This window comes from Acomys russatus, chromosome 5, assembly GCF_903995435.1.
Source record: "Acomys russatus chromosome 5, mAcoRus1.1, whole genome shotgun sequence".
NCBI classification, from domain to species: domain Eukaryota; kingdom Metazoa; phylum Chordata; class Mammalia; order Rodentia; family Muridae; genus Acomys; species Acomys russatus.
The window spans coordinates 63,622,626-63,635,087 of record NC_067141.1 but is presented as its reverse complement, the minus strand read 5'-3'; positions in this window follow the sequence as shown (position 1 = coordinate 63,635,087).

The window sequence follows — 12,462 nt, the reverse complement described above, 5'->3', positions numbered from 1 at the left end:
TTCGACATTTTTTTTTTTTTTGATTTGACATAAAGCTCCAGGCCTTCAGTGGTCTCCACCCCACCCCCTTCCCACTAGCCCCTCTTTTCCTGACCCTTCCCCAGAACAATTTGCAGTGGGTATCTGGAGAATTTATTGCGGTTTTTTTTTTTCCTTTTTCATTGTTTCACCTACAAAAGAAGCCCTCCAACCCTTATGGGGGCTTTAAACATCAGCCTCCAGAGCCAGTCTTTGCACTGGGTAAGATTTACTGTAAGTAGGCATGGTTCCCAAGGTCTCTTCGTCACCCTCTGTCCAGTTCTGGAACCCATAGTAACTGTCTCTAACGCTTGGTACCTTGGAGAGGTTTAAAGAGCGAGAGACTTGGTCTCAAAGGTTGGCTCCCAAATCTACCGAAAGGATTGCCTTAGACCAAACTTAAATTCTCTGAACCTCAATTTTCCCATCTGTATAATGGGGGGTATTAATAGTTGGGAGAAGCTGATGGGTTTAAATGTCAAAGCAATCATAAAATGGGCAAATGGAGTTCTTTTCTTCTCCGTTTAGATTTGGGTTCCAGCTGGGTACCAACCTCCCACCCCTAGCCTCATTCCATCAATGTGTTTTTCCAAAGGATCGGGATTTCAACCAAAAAAAAATCCATCTTTTCCCAGTTCCCTACCCTGAGTACCCTAAGCCTGGACTATGAACAGAAGCCAGAAGCTGTTTGCTGGTCTGCTTAAACCTTGGGGGGCATCTGTCAAATGGAAGCGGAACCAGGCTGTCAGGCTCTGAGCTGTCAGGCTCTGAGATAACCTTCACCTCCCCACTTCTGCGGCAACTACAGGTACAGGACAGTCCCAGAAGGAAGTGGTATTGGGGTGCCTGGTTGCAGAGGTCTGGGTCTTCGCCAGGCCAGGGACGAAACCCTTCAAGGTCACTTTGAGAGCCCTCTTGGAGGGTCTCTTTATTCTTGCTGTCCTCGTCACTCCCTACCCCACTCGGCCTCCTGAGCGTCAGCCAGGCTCTAGAGTAGAGTCTAGACTGAAGTCCCAGGGGCGGAGGATCTAAGGCCCACACAGCAGGCCTATTTCAAGAGCTGGCGTCCCAAAGCTGCTGTTTAAATTCGCTTCTCCCAGAACAACTCAGGTAAGAACGTTCTGGCCCCTCAAAGAGCAGGGAGGGGCGTAGCATCGGGGCGTGGCCAGCGGCTCCGCCCGCCCCTTCATCTCTCTCCGCTCCGCCCCTTCCCCCGGCCCGGGCACGCTACAGTAATCCAGAATGTGTATTTCTGCAGATGATTAAATCAATACAATCCTGACAGGACTTGTTGGAACATGCTTCTTTATTTTGCGCAATTCCTTCCCCGCGTCGCCGGCATTTATCACCCACTCGGCTGTCAGCGCCGAGATTGTGCGGGGTGCGGGAGGGGTGGGGTGGGGGGGATGGTCGAGCTGGGGGGACGGGCCCTCAGGCAGGCTCAGCCCACGGGCCGCCACCCTACACTAACACAGACAAATAAACTTAGGGGTCGTGCTACGCCCCCACCTCGAGCGGCCAGCTAGTCTCTTGACTTTCGGGTGGGTGGGGGCAGAGAACAGGGATTTGGGGTGAGGCAGGCAGAGAGGGGAGGGTCGCAGGAACAGGGTGCTCCGACTGTACCCACATTGTCCTTTACACACTGAGCCTCCACTCGGGGTTATAGCCCCGGGGAAACGGGGCGCCTTCGAATCCGCTCACCCTCCATTGACCTTGGTCCTGGCAGCTGGGGATCCTGGGAGGTGGGGTGGGGGAGGGAAAGGAGTCAGGAGACAGATGAACCTTGTTGGCACCCCAGGCCCGCAAGACCTAGGAGCGAGGAGGAGGATGAAGAGGAGGGAGAGGAAAAACAGAGGCCAAATGGGGACAGTTAGGAGAAAGCAGAGAGGATAAAAGGAGTCAAGGAGGGGTGAGGGAGAAAGGCTGGAGGGCGAGGAAGAGGAGGAGGGTAAAAGGAGGAAGAGGAGGAGGACGAGGAGGAAGGCTCGGAGGCGGTGGTGGCGGGTGACAGGTGCCTCGGCGGTGGCGGCCCTCGGCAGACATGATTGCCGCGGTGGCTGCGCGCCGGAGCGTGACTTTACAACTAATCCTGTTTGTAAGTTATTATTTATCTTCAGGAAAGTTTGTCAAACTTGGGCTTTGATTTTTCGCCCTGATTTCCCTCTTGTGGCGCGCTCTCGCACGCGCTCCCATATAATTTATGACTGCCTCTGGTCCTGATGACAGATTATTAAAAGTAGAATTAGTTTTTCGCGCAGAATTTTTCCACTGGGAATTGGGAAGGCAGCGCTCTCCGCGGAAGGTCTCCGGCGAGGTCTCCATTACTAATAGAAGTTTTTTGATGGGGTGAGGAGACTAATGATTTGAATTTACTGTGGCAGCAGTCACGTGGGCGGGAAGGCATCAGCCGAAGAGACAAGAGGTTAACTTTCTCCCTGTGGAGAGGTTTATTGGATTGTTTAGCAGCAGAAGGATAATGTTTTTGTCATAGACTGCTGGTGCCACGCTGCAGTGCGGTGGCCGCCAGCGCCAGGAGAAGGGAGAGGGGAGAGGGGAGAGGGAGAGAGAGGGAGACCGAAAGAGGCGGACAGACCGAAGGATGCAACCTAGGAGAGTGGGGGAAGTAAAGGCAGGGGGTGGGGAGAGGGACAGAAATACAGTGACTGCAAAACAAGGTCCCCAAGAAACCTGGCAGGAAGAAAGGGAAAAGGGAACCAGGGCCCCAGATACAGCGATCCATGAACAAATGACCCGGCGAGAGGGGGCGCTCGCGGCTCCCAGGGTCCAGAGTGAAGAACCCAGAGGCTGACAGGGTCCCCAGCCTGGGTCTGGGGTTGGGGTGCTGGTAGCTCCAGGCCTAGGCTGCTGAGTTCGGGTCTTTGGGAAGTGCAGGCTGCATAGTCGTCCCCAGCCCAGCCACAGTGGGCCTGGCGGGACCCTAGGGAGGGGGTGTTGGGGGTGTGTGGAGGAGGAGGGAGCAGGCGACAGCGGCGGCGCGTTCACCTGGCCGTGCGCTCGGAACTTGTACTCCCAGCATGCCTCGACAACATGGGAACCGGAGGGGAGTCGCTGCGCAGCTGAGAGCCTCGGCTTAATCTTATGCACCATTAAGCACTCAGCAGCAAGCCCGTCCTGTTCATATACATCATCCACGCTTAATAAACATAATGATGACATAAGATGTAATTCTAGATGAATTTTCATTTTATAGGGAAATGGAGAATTCCTGTAGAAGGGAAAAAAAGTAAATTATCTGGGAAGTGCAAAATAAATGATGTTGCTCCCAGAGATGAATAGAGGTGTTAGAGGGAGAGAGGGAGAGAAGGAAGGAGGGAGGGGAGGGAAGGGAGGGAGGGAAGGAGGGAGGGAGAGAGAGAGAGAGAGAGAGAGAGAGAGAGAGAGAGAGAGAGAGAGAGAGAGAGAGAGAAGAGCAGAGACAGAGACATAAAGTCACTCAGAGAGACAAGAGTTGGGGATCAGGAAAAGCCAAGACTATGGGGGTGGGGCATGCTGCTGAAAAGTGGGGAAGGAACCTAAGGAGCTGCAGGCGGCTGGGTGGGAGCTGTGGGGGGTCGGGGCCGGTGTTTGCGGGAGGGGTGGAGAGCTAGGGGCAGCCGCGGCCGGGGCTGAGAAGAGGGTGACGGTGACGGACGGGGCCGGGCCGGGCGGCTCATTCATCAAGAGAAGGATCAGGGGCCCGCGGAGTCACTTACGGGCGGAAATTGAATTCTGATGAAAGCGCGGAGAGGTGAGGGCGGGGGAGCGTAGACCAAGCCGGGACCGAGTTCCCAGACTTGCTAAGGGGAGGGGGAAGGGTCTTAGTGAGACCTTCCAGACTGAAGTCCACGCCTTTTCCTCCCCAAGCAGGCTGTCTGGCTTGGCTTGACAAAGTAGTGAGCTTGGGAGTATGTGTAGAAATCCAGAGAATCTTCTTAAGGCTTGAGCTGTACCAGGATTGACCTGGCCGAGGGGCCCTGGAGTGGCCTATGGTGAGGTGCCTGGCAGTAGAAGGAATGTGGATTTTGGTTTGGGAGCAATGGGGCCAACGTCAGGAGACAAGGAGACTTAATGAAAGAATTTGAGTGACAAGGTTTCTTGAAGGTTTGATGACATCACTTATGAACTAAATCCAAGACAGAAGGCATGGAGTATTCTAGAAAAATTTAAGAGTGTCTTGGGGCTAGAGGCTAGAGTGGAGAAGGGCTTGGGGTACCCTGGTTGGGAGTACTCCTAAGGAAGGCAGACCCAGGAGAGAAGAGGGGTTGTCTGGACATTAGCTACAGTCTCCCTTGATAACAGGCCTCCCCAAGTGGAAGTAGACTGGGTAGCACTGAAGGGGCGTCTCCAGGGAAGGCTGAGGACCTTAAGCACAGCATGGAGGAGGTTTCATTCTGTCAGGAGTCTCTCTCACAGCCATAGCAGCCCTCCAGCTACCAGGAAGGTCCCAAGGCTCTCTTAGCAAGGGCTGGAGGCCTAGTCCTATCTTTGCTTCATAAAGAAAAGAGAGTGGGAGGCTGGGAATGTAGTTCTGTTGCTAGAGTGCTTGCCTAGCAGGTGCAAAGCTCTGGGTTAGACCTCTAGTACTACATGAACCAGGCTTGTGTGGTACCTGTAATCCCAGCATTCCTTGGGTAGAGGCAGGAGCATCCTGAGCTCAAAGCCACTTATCAAGTTGGAGACCAGTTTGGCAGTCTCAAACACATGAGACCTTGTCTTTAAAAAGGAAAGGTACATGGGGATCAAGGGGTTAATTCTGCTGAGCTGGGCTCTACCCAAATACTACCTTCTCTTGCCCCAGGGTATTTAAGGCCTAAACAGTAGAACAGGAGCCAGTAGGTGGGGCCAGCATAAAAGTCCTATAAGAAGTGGCATCAAATCTGGCCTTGATGAGTCTTAGAAGCCCAACAGACAGAGATTGGGATGGGGGTGAGGCTAATGGTGGTATCTTAGGAAAAGGGGGAGCACTCTACCATCACAGGGAGTGCGAGTGGAGTGGTGGGGAAATATTTAGTTTCCCTGCTTGCTTATATGCACTGAGGGTGTGTGTGTGTGTGTGTGTGTGTGTGTGTGTGTGTGTGTGTGTGTGTGTGTGTGTGTGTGTGTGTGAAGCCTCAGAAGCTCAGCTTGGGAAAGCAGGTTGTGGGGGGGGGGGGGGGGAGCTCCAGAGAAGAAATGGCTTTGTCTGTCTGCAGCAGGAGTGTGGACATTTGGACAGTGGGGAGCTATGAATAGTTTTGAGTTGTGGAAGCAGAAGTCAGAGTTGTGGTTTGGGCTGATGACACTGATAGTAGAAAACACGAGAGAAAAGATAAGATAGGAGGGTCACAGGCAGGTGATGCCTTCTTGCCTGAGTCCTTGAGGACTTAAAGCAGGTGCCAGAGAAGTGCTTTCCAGGGAGCACCCTCAGTGTCTCTACCTATTGAGTCCCTTTCTCTTGACAGTTCATCCCAACCTCTTCTCCAAGCTCCTCCTAGGCCCAGCACCTCTGCTGGCTATCTCACCCGTTTCTTGCAGATGGGTATTGAGGAGGAATGAGGATTTAGCTGTTAGGAGGACGTGTGTGTGTGTGTGTGTGTGTGTGTGTGTGTGTGTGTGTGGTCTCAGTGTAGCTGTGTGACCCACTTGCATGGTTCTATCCAGCTGAGTGGCCAGCTGGAGAAAGGGTCAGCAGTGGGAACGGAATGGTGAGAGTGACTGGCTCCTCAAGGTCTGGGGTTGCACAACCACACTCAGGGAGCCCCTCCCACCCGTTGCCTCTACCCCAGAGCTCTAGCCATGATAATTCCAAAGCCAAAGAGCTCTCCCTGTGGGGGGAGGTCGTCAGTCCTTGACAGGTGGACCTATCATTTTCTCTGGTCAGTCTTCAACCCCACCTCACCTGTTGCCATCATTCTGACTAGTCCAAATAAGAGGAACCTTCAGTGATGTTTGGGTTTTCAATGATGACTGGGGTTCCATGCTAAAGCAAACACCAGTCATTTTGCCTAGGAGGGGGTGGGGCTTTGAGGAGGTGGAGCTTTGAGCCTTTAGCCTTCTCTGTGAACCTTACTCAAGAGCACATTTGTTCAAGCTGCAAGGTCAGTTATCCTGCTGCTCTGCACAAAGTCAAGAGTGCTATTGAGGATGGAGCATCATCAGGGGATTCTGACACTCCAGCCCTTGTGCATCCTTGCTGTGGGAGGCATGAGGTGATACCATGCACTCCTCAGCAAGAACTAAGAGGTCATAGCAACAGAGTGTTGGGCAACTGAAATACAGAAAGCTAGCTTTACACATAAATCAACAGGCTTACACAGGCATGGGTTCTTACATAATTACACATGTGTAGCTATTTGTGCTACAGCCAAGTGTGTGTTTATGGGAGTCATTGTTCTGGTTGTAATAGTGTGTGATTATCAGTTTCCCAAGGACACACATATATGTGTACATAAACACATATAGAAGTGCAGTTAATATACATAGATCATTCTTCTTTTGTGTCCCCAAGTAGTTCTATTAAAGGAAAGGACAGAAAAGATGGGCAAAGACATGATAGGGGCAGATGGGGGTGGGAAATATGGTAGGGAGCCCTTAAAATGGCAAAAACTATAGGGAAGTAATGAGCTAAAAACTCATGCCTGGATCCTTCCCACCCCTACCCCTTTATGGACCCTCCCAGAAGGGCCCAATGCCTCCGTCCCCTCACCTCCCTTGGAGCCCTAGTTTTAATTTGGGCGGTGTAATTTTGGTGCGAACGGTTGGGCGCCTTTCGTTGGGAAATTGGGAGGAATGCAAACAAGATTTCACTTCATTAAACAGGGGCAAACAGTAGAGAAATTGCACTTACTTATGGAAATGACTTTTAAACATGCACAGCATTTACTGGCACTGCCCGAGCTGAAATTCTGCGAGGATTATACATGTGCATAATTCACCACGGGCCAATTAGATCTCACTCTGTCCCTAGCCCCCAGCAGACCCCATCCCACTTTGTCTCGGTTATGGCTCAGGCTCCTCACTCCCTGGCTTTTCCCATCTTCCCTCACTTTTTGTCTTTTACTTTGGAAACCATGCTGAGAAATAGGTTATCACATTGACTTTCAGAAATACCTCAAGCAAAGTGACGCCTCAAACCTGTTCCCATACACACAGACACAGGGTGAGCCATGGATGCTCTACCTGGCGACACACACATACCCTTCGACAATGCATACATGCTATTACACATTAGGAACAATTGAGAAGAAGAGCTTGTAGTGCTCCCAACATGGCAATACATAGTGACAACTTAAACATGATACTCCTAGACACACATTATAATGCTGTAGCGCAAGCACAGACACATAACTCATATGTGATAATAGACAGTCATGCAGAGTGACAATTGAAACACGATTCACACAGTCACACATTGTAGCAGCATAAACATTTGATAACTCAAATACGATGGCATATACATTGTGCCAACTCAGAGAGACATGCCATGTTGTTAAGATGCAAATATATTGTCACACAACAATAATCTATAACAATTCAAAATTAGAGTCATACACAGAGACCCATTGTGATCATCCAAACTGGATAATACCATCATAATTTGGGGACAATTCAAAAAGGTAATGCAGTGCACGTAATTGTGTCAAAGCTGATTCCATACCTGATGGTCCAGAGATCAAACACTTGAGGATGTACATGGCCTGTAGTGGATATGAACATGTTTTTGTTTTGATCCCAAGTGTGGAATGGGGAACAGACTTGTGAGGGAGCTAATGATGTTTATCCACTCAGAGGTTGAACCACCTCATGTGGAGGTGGGTCTTGGTATTGTTTGGCTCCACTTCAAGATGCTCCTAGAGAGAACTGCTCCAGTGAAGGCTTTGAGGCTTTGGGCTCTGGCCGAGGCTCTGGGTTCCGGTTGCTCCTGGTTCCAGCAGCAACTTTGGTGGAATTGCTGGTCTGCTGAAATCCTGCCTATTGCGCTATGGAAATCATTCCCAGGAACTGAATCCAACAAGGTCTACTTCCCCTGTTCCCACTAACCTTCTTTCTCTCCTACCTAGGGTAGGTGGATTAGAAGGGAGGTATAAACATTTAAAGAACCACAAAGAAGGATTGGAAAAGGTGAAACCTACAACAAGCCTTACATTGTAGAAATAAAACACAATGAATGATACACTCACAGTGCCAGTTTTAAACAAAATAGTGACTCACATCCTGCCCACTGAAACATGCTGTTTACAAGTACACATGGTTGGTTCATTCAGACACGGTGACATAGATTTAAGCACATATGATGTGAACTGAGGTGTCATGTTAATCCTAGTGTTCTGGTTCACACATTCTTGACAACTCAACTAACAGCAACACGCAGAGAACGCATCGCGAAGCTTCTGAGGTGATGATTCACACACTGTAACATACCGAGTACTCACATACTTGCATACAACATGGACATGCTGACATACAAGAGAAGATGCGACGCATGGAATAGGGCACACATGACAATGTCAAAGCAAAACACTGCATCAGAACAGACATTATAAACAGAACCAGCAAACACAAACACACTCTAAGCGTGGGCATACAAAGGAAAACCCCCTCAACTAGGGTAAGCTCTGAGACATAATGACACTTGTAACAGATGCCACATGAGATCCACACACCAGTACTTTATCAGCAGATATGCCCGCATGCCAATCCCTCAGCTACCTACCACCACAGTCATTGTCTCTATGTAGCAGGGTGGAGACTGGTAAAAATCAGTCCCCTGCTCCAATATGAGGGGAGGGCAGAGAAAGGATTAGAAAGAAGCACATGGCTTATGAACACAGGACAGAACTTACCTGGGAAAGGAGGTCCTGAGTCATGACGCTGATGGCTGATACCTAGGTAATACCTGGTCATGCTGATGCCTTAGGCCAGTCAGTGACCACATCAGTGGTGGATGGAGATGAGGGAGGAGGTGAGATTACCCTGGGTGGGGGGTCGGGGGTGAGGGGGTGAGGTGGGGGGAGTGTCAACATCTGGAGCCTTAAAGAAGCTTCCTGTGATGTCCCTCAGTGCCTAAGAGCAGCTTCACAGCCATCACCTGCCCCATCTCTCCATCTCTTACACTGCTGGTCATGCATCATGTGAGTGGAGCCATCCCTGGCTCGGTGGTCCTGAGTTCATAAGAAAACAGGCGGAGCAAGCCAGGAGCAAGCCAGTAAGCAGCTCCTCTCCGTAACCTCTGCACCAGCTCCTGCCTCCAGGTTCCTGCCTTGTTTGAGTTCCTGTCCTGGCTCCCTTCAGTGATGGACTGAAATACAGAAGTGTGAGCCAAGTAACTCTTTCCTCTCCAACTTGCTCTTGGTCATGGGTTTTCATCATAACAATAGAACACTGAACTAAGAAACAGGGTTAGTGAGAATTTGGTTACAAGTATCAAGTGTTGAGATTGATCTGTCTGAATGAATGTCTCTGTCTTTCAGGTCCAGATGTGTCCAAATGCCATGCTTGCCCTGTACTAGGTTACCATACTAGGTATACTAGAAAGAGCCTTGCATATGCTAAGTAAATAAGAGATATTTTGAATATTCATGTGTTGGGGCATGTACCAAAGTGCTAACATGCTTTTACACTGGTGTTTATGCCATAGTTACCTATGTAGCAGTTGTATGTGTGTCCCTGTGCATATCTGGGCTCAGATTTGTATATGTTTAGACCATTGTACCATCATTTCTGTAGTGTGTCACCTCAGGTGAAAATGTGTGACTCAGCGTGTGAATCATCTCCCTGTTAGGAGGTAAGTTGGTAGGTTGCCTGGAGGCAGGTTGGCAGAGTCTTATTGTGACATGGTGCAACTGTTCTGCTAAGACCTTAAGACCATTGAGAGGAAGAAAAGACTGCTATACTCTCTAGGGCTACAGCGGGTCACCTGTTACAAGGCTGAGGACCAGGAGACTGACCTCTCAGGACCAGGCTCTTTCCTGAGCATCTCTCTCATGAGTAGTCAGCTCTTTGGGGCTATTCCCATTTCACAAGAGGAGACATCAAATACAGGCAACCGGCAAGGTCATGCTTGGTCTGGGGAGGGGAAGGGTGAGATCCTAAAGAGGGGGATGGGCAGGAGAAGATAGAGGTACCAGGTATCATCCTGGTGGAGAGCCCCTGGGCCACAGCTGGTCCACTGCTCCCTCTCCCTCGGTGCAAAGTCCCAGCTATCCCATTCTCCCAGGTTTAGCCTCCCTTCTCTGTCCCCTCCCCACTTTCTCCCTTGCTCTCCCTCTCTCCAACGGGCACATGTCAGAGAACATTATGTGCACCGCAGATTTGCATAATTCAAGAAGCATCAAATTAAATTTGCATAATTCCTTTGATTACACTTGTTATTAAATGTAAGTGACATTGATTTACAAAATGGCCCAATATAAGGTTAATAGCAAATGTCACCTTCCAACAGGGTGAGTGTGTGTGAGAGAGTATGTGTGTGTGCGTGTGTGGCAGGGTGGACCTGACTCCTAGCATTTCTTTTCTGCCAGGCTCAGTTCCTGTCCTTCCTGCGCAACCCTTGAGCCACCGCAGGCCCTAGGTTTTCTTCCCCAGGCTCTGAGTCCTGACATAAGAACATCAAATCACTGTACAGTTCACTGTTTCTGTCCTTTCCCTTCAGTGCTGGGTCCAGCGGAGCTAGATTGTTGGTATATGTCACTAAAAAGAGACCCAGAGCTGCAGGGTTACTGGCAAGGTGGTTGGGGACCAGAAGCTATGAAGCATGGAAGTATTTTGGAATTGTCCCAAAAGATATTAATGCCAGGGAGAGAGAGAGAGAGAGAGAGAGAGAGAGAGAGAGAGAGAGAGAGAGAGAGAGAGAGAGAGAGAGAGAGAGAGAGAGTCATGAGGTGAAGGCAGTTGCTTCTGTTCCCAGAGGACCCAGGAGACACAGCAGAGAGGTTGGGTGGCAGAGTGAGTCCTGAGGCTTCAGATGAAGGATGGTGGGGTGAGTGAGGAGACCCAAGCTCAAGGCTGTGAGGACTCAGGAGCACAGCAGGAGTGGCCCAGTAAACAAACACTGGCGATGGGTCCCTGGCATCTGAGACACCAGAATCTACTTTGAGTATAGAGGAGAGAAACACAAAAGCCTCCTTCAGCAGCCCTTCAGGAAGGTGCACGGCCAAGCCTCAGTACCCAGAGAGGATGGAAATGCAGCCACCTGGGCCATTGTGAGGAACAAGGGCAAAAAAACCACAGAGCCGAACCCATATCACCACCCCCGCCATACGCACTCGAACCTCTACAGATGCACCCCTGCATGTGCCCTGGCCTGATACATGTGGGGATGTGCATGTGGGTGCGGGCATATACAGCCCCATATGAACTTGGAAGCACCTAAAGGCTTACATGGACTTGAGTACCCAAATCATCAATGTGGTTCAAAATAAAAACAAAAACAAACAAACAAACAAAAACCCGTGGTTTCCTGGTCACCGAAGCACAGAGTTGGAAACTTGCAGACGCCTACACACAGGCATTCATGCCCTTCCAAACATGTGGTCTGAGAAGGCGGATAGTCACGCTCTACCTCAAGAAGGGTCTTCCCTCATGAACCCCAAGATTCATAGCCTCCCGGATCCTGGGGGATTTGGAGAGGAATGCCTGAAGGGAACTCATTTTGCCCACAGCTATCACCTTTATGAAAGCAACTGAAGAACTCCAAGAAGGGGCCCTTGTAAAGTCCCTTAAGAGCCCACCCTGGAGCGGCCCTCCCTCCAGTCCTCCTGGTCACAGGGCCCCTTCCTCATCCACCACTGCAGTATGTGCTGTGTGTGTGTGTGTGTGTGTGTGTGTGTGTGTGTGTGTGTGTGTGCCGGGCGGGTGCAGAGCCTCACCATTCATCCTCTGACTGGGTGAGGATATCGACAAGGCGGTAACTAATCATTAAACCCACTGGCCCCTTTAAACAAGGAAGTAGAATTATGGGCAGAACTGTGGGGGGCAGGGACCCTGGCAAGGGTCCTTTGAGGTAGGCTAAGGGCCGAACTCTAAACATACCTGAGAGCCAAACTCAACCATTATTGCCTCAAGCAGAGACAGCGTGGGATGCTCAGGCCCCCAGGAGACTCACAAACCCACGGGGACAGGAGTTTGAGTCCAGGCACAGTGTTCACATGAGGACACATACACAAGGGCCTATAAATGCATGTAATTTGTAGATACCACAAGCAAATGCCTGCATTTATTACCACAGCCCAGAGTCACCCATCCTCACATAACACTAACGGCCTAGACAATGTTATGTTCAAGGATCATAAGGAATTGGATTCAAATCCATCTGTCCGTCCGTCTGTCTATCCCTACCTATATAACTAATTTACTTATTGCGCTACATACAGTCTCATTATATACCCTAAGATGGCCCCAAACTCACAATCATCCCGTTCAGACTCCTGAATGATGGAATCACAGGCTTGTGACACCACGCCTAGC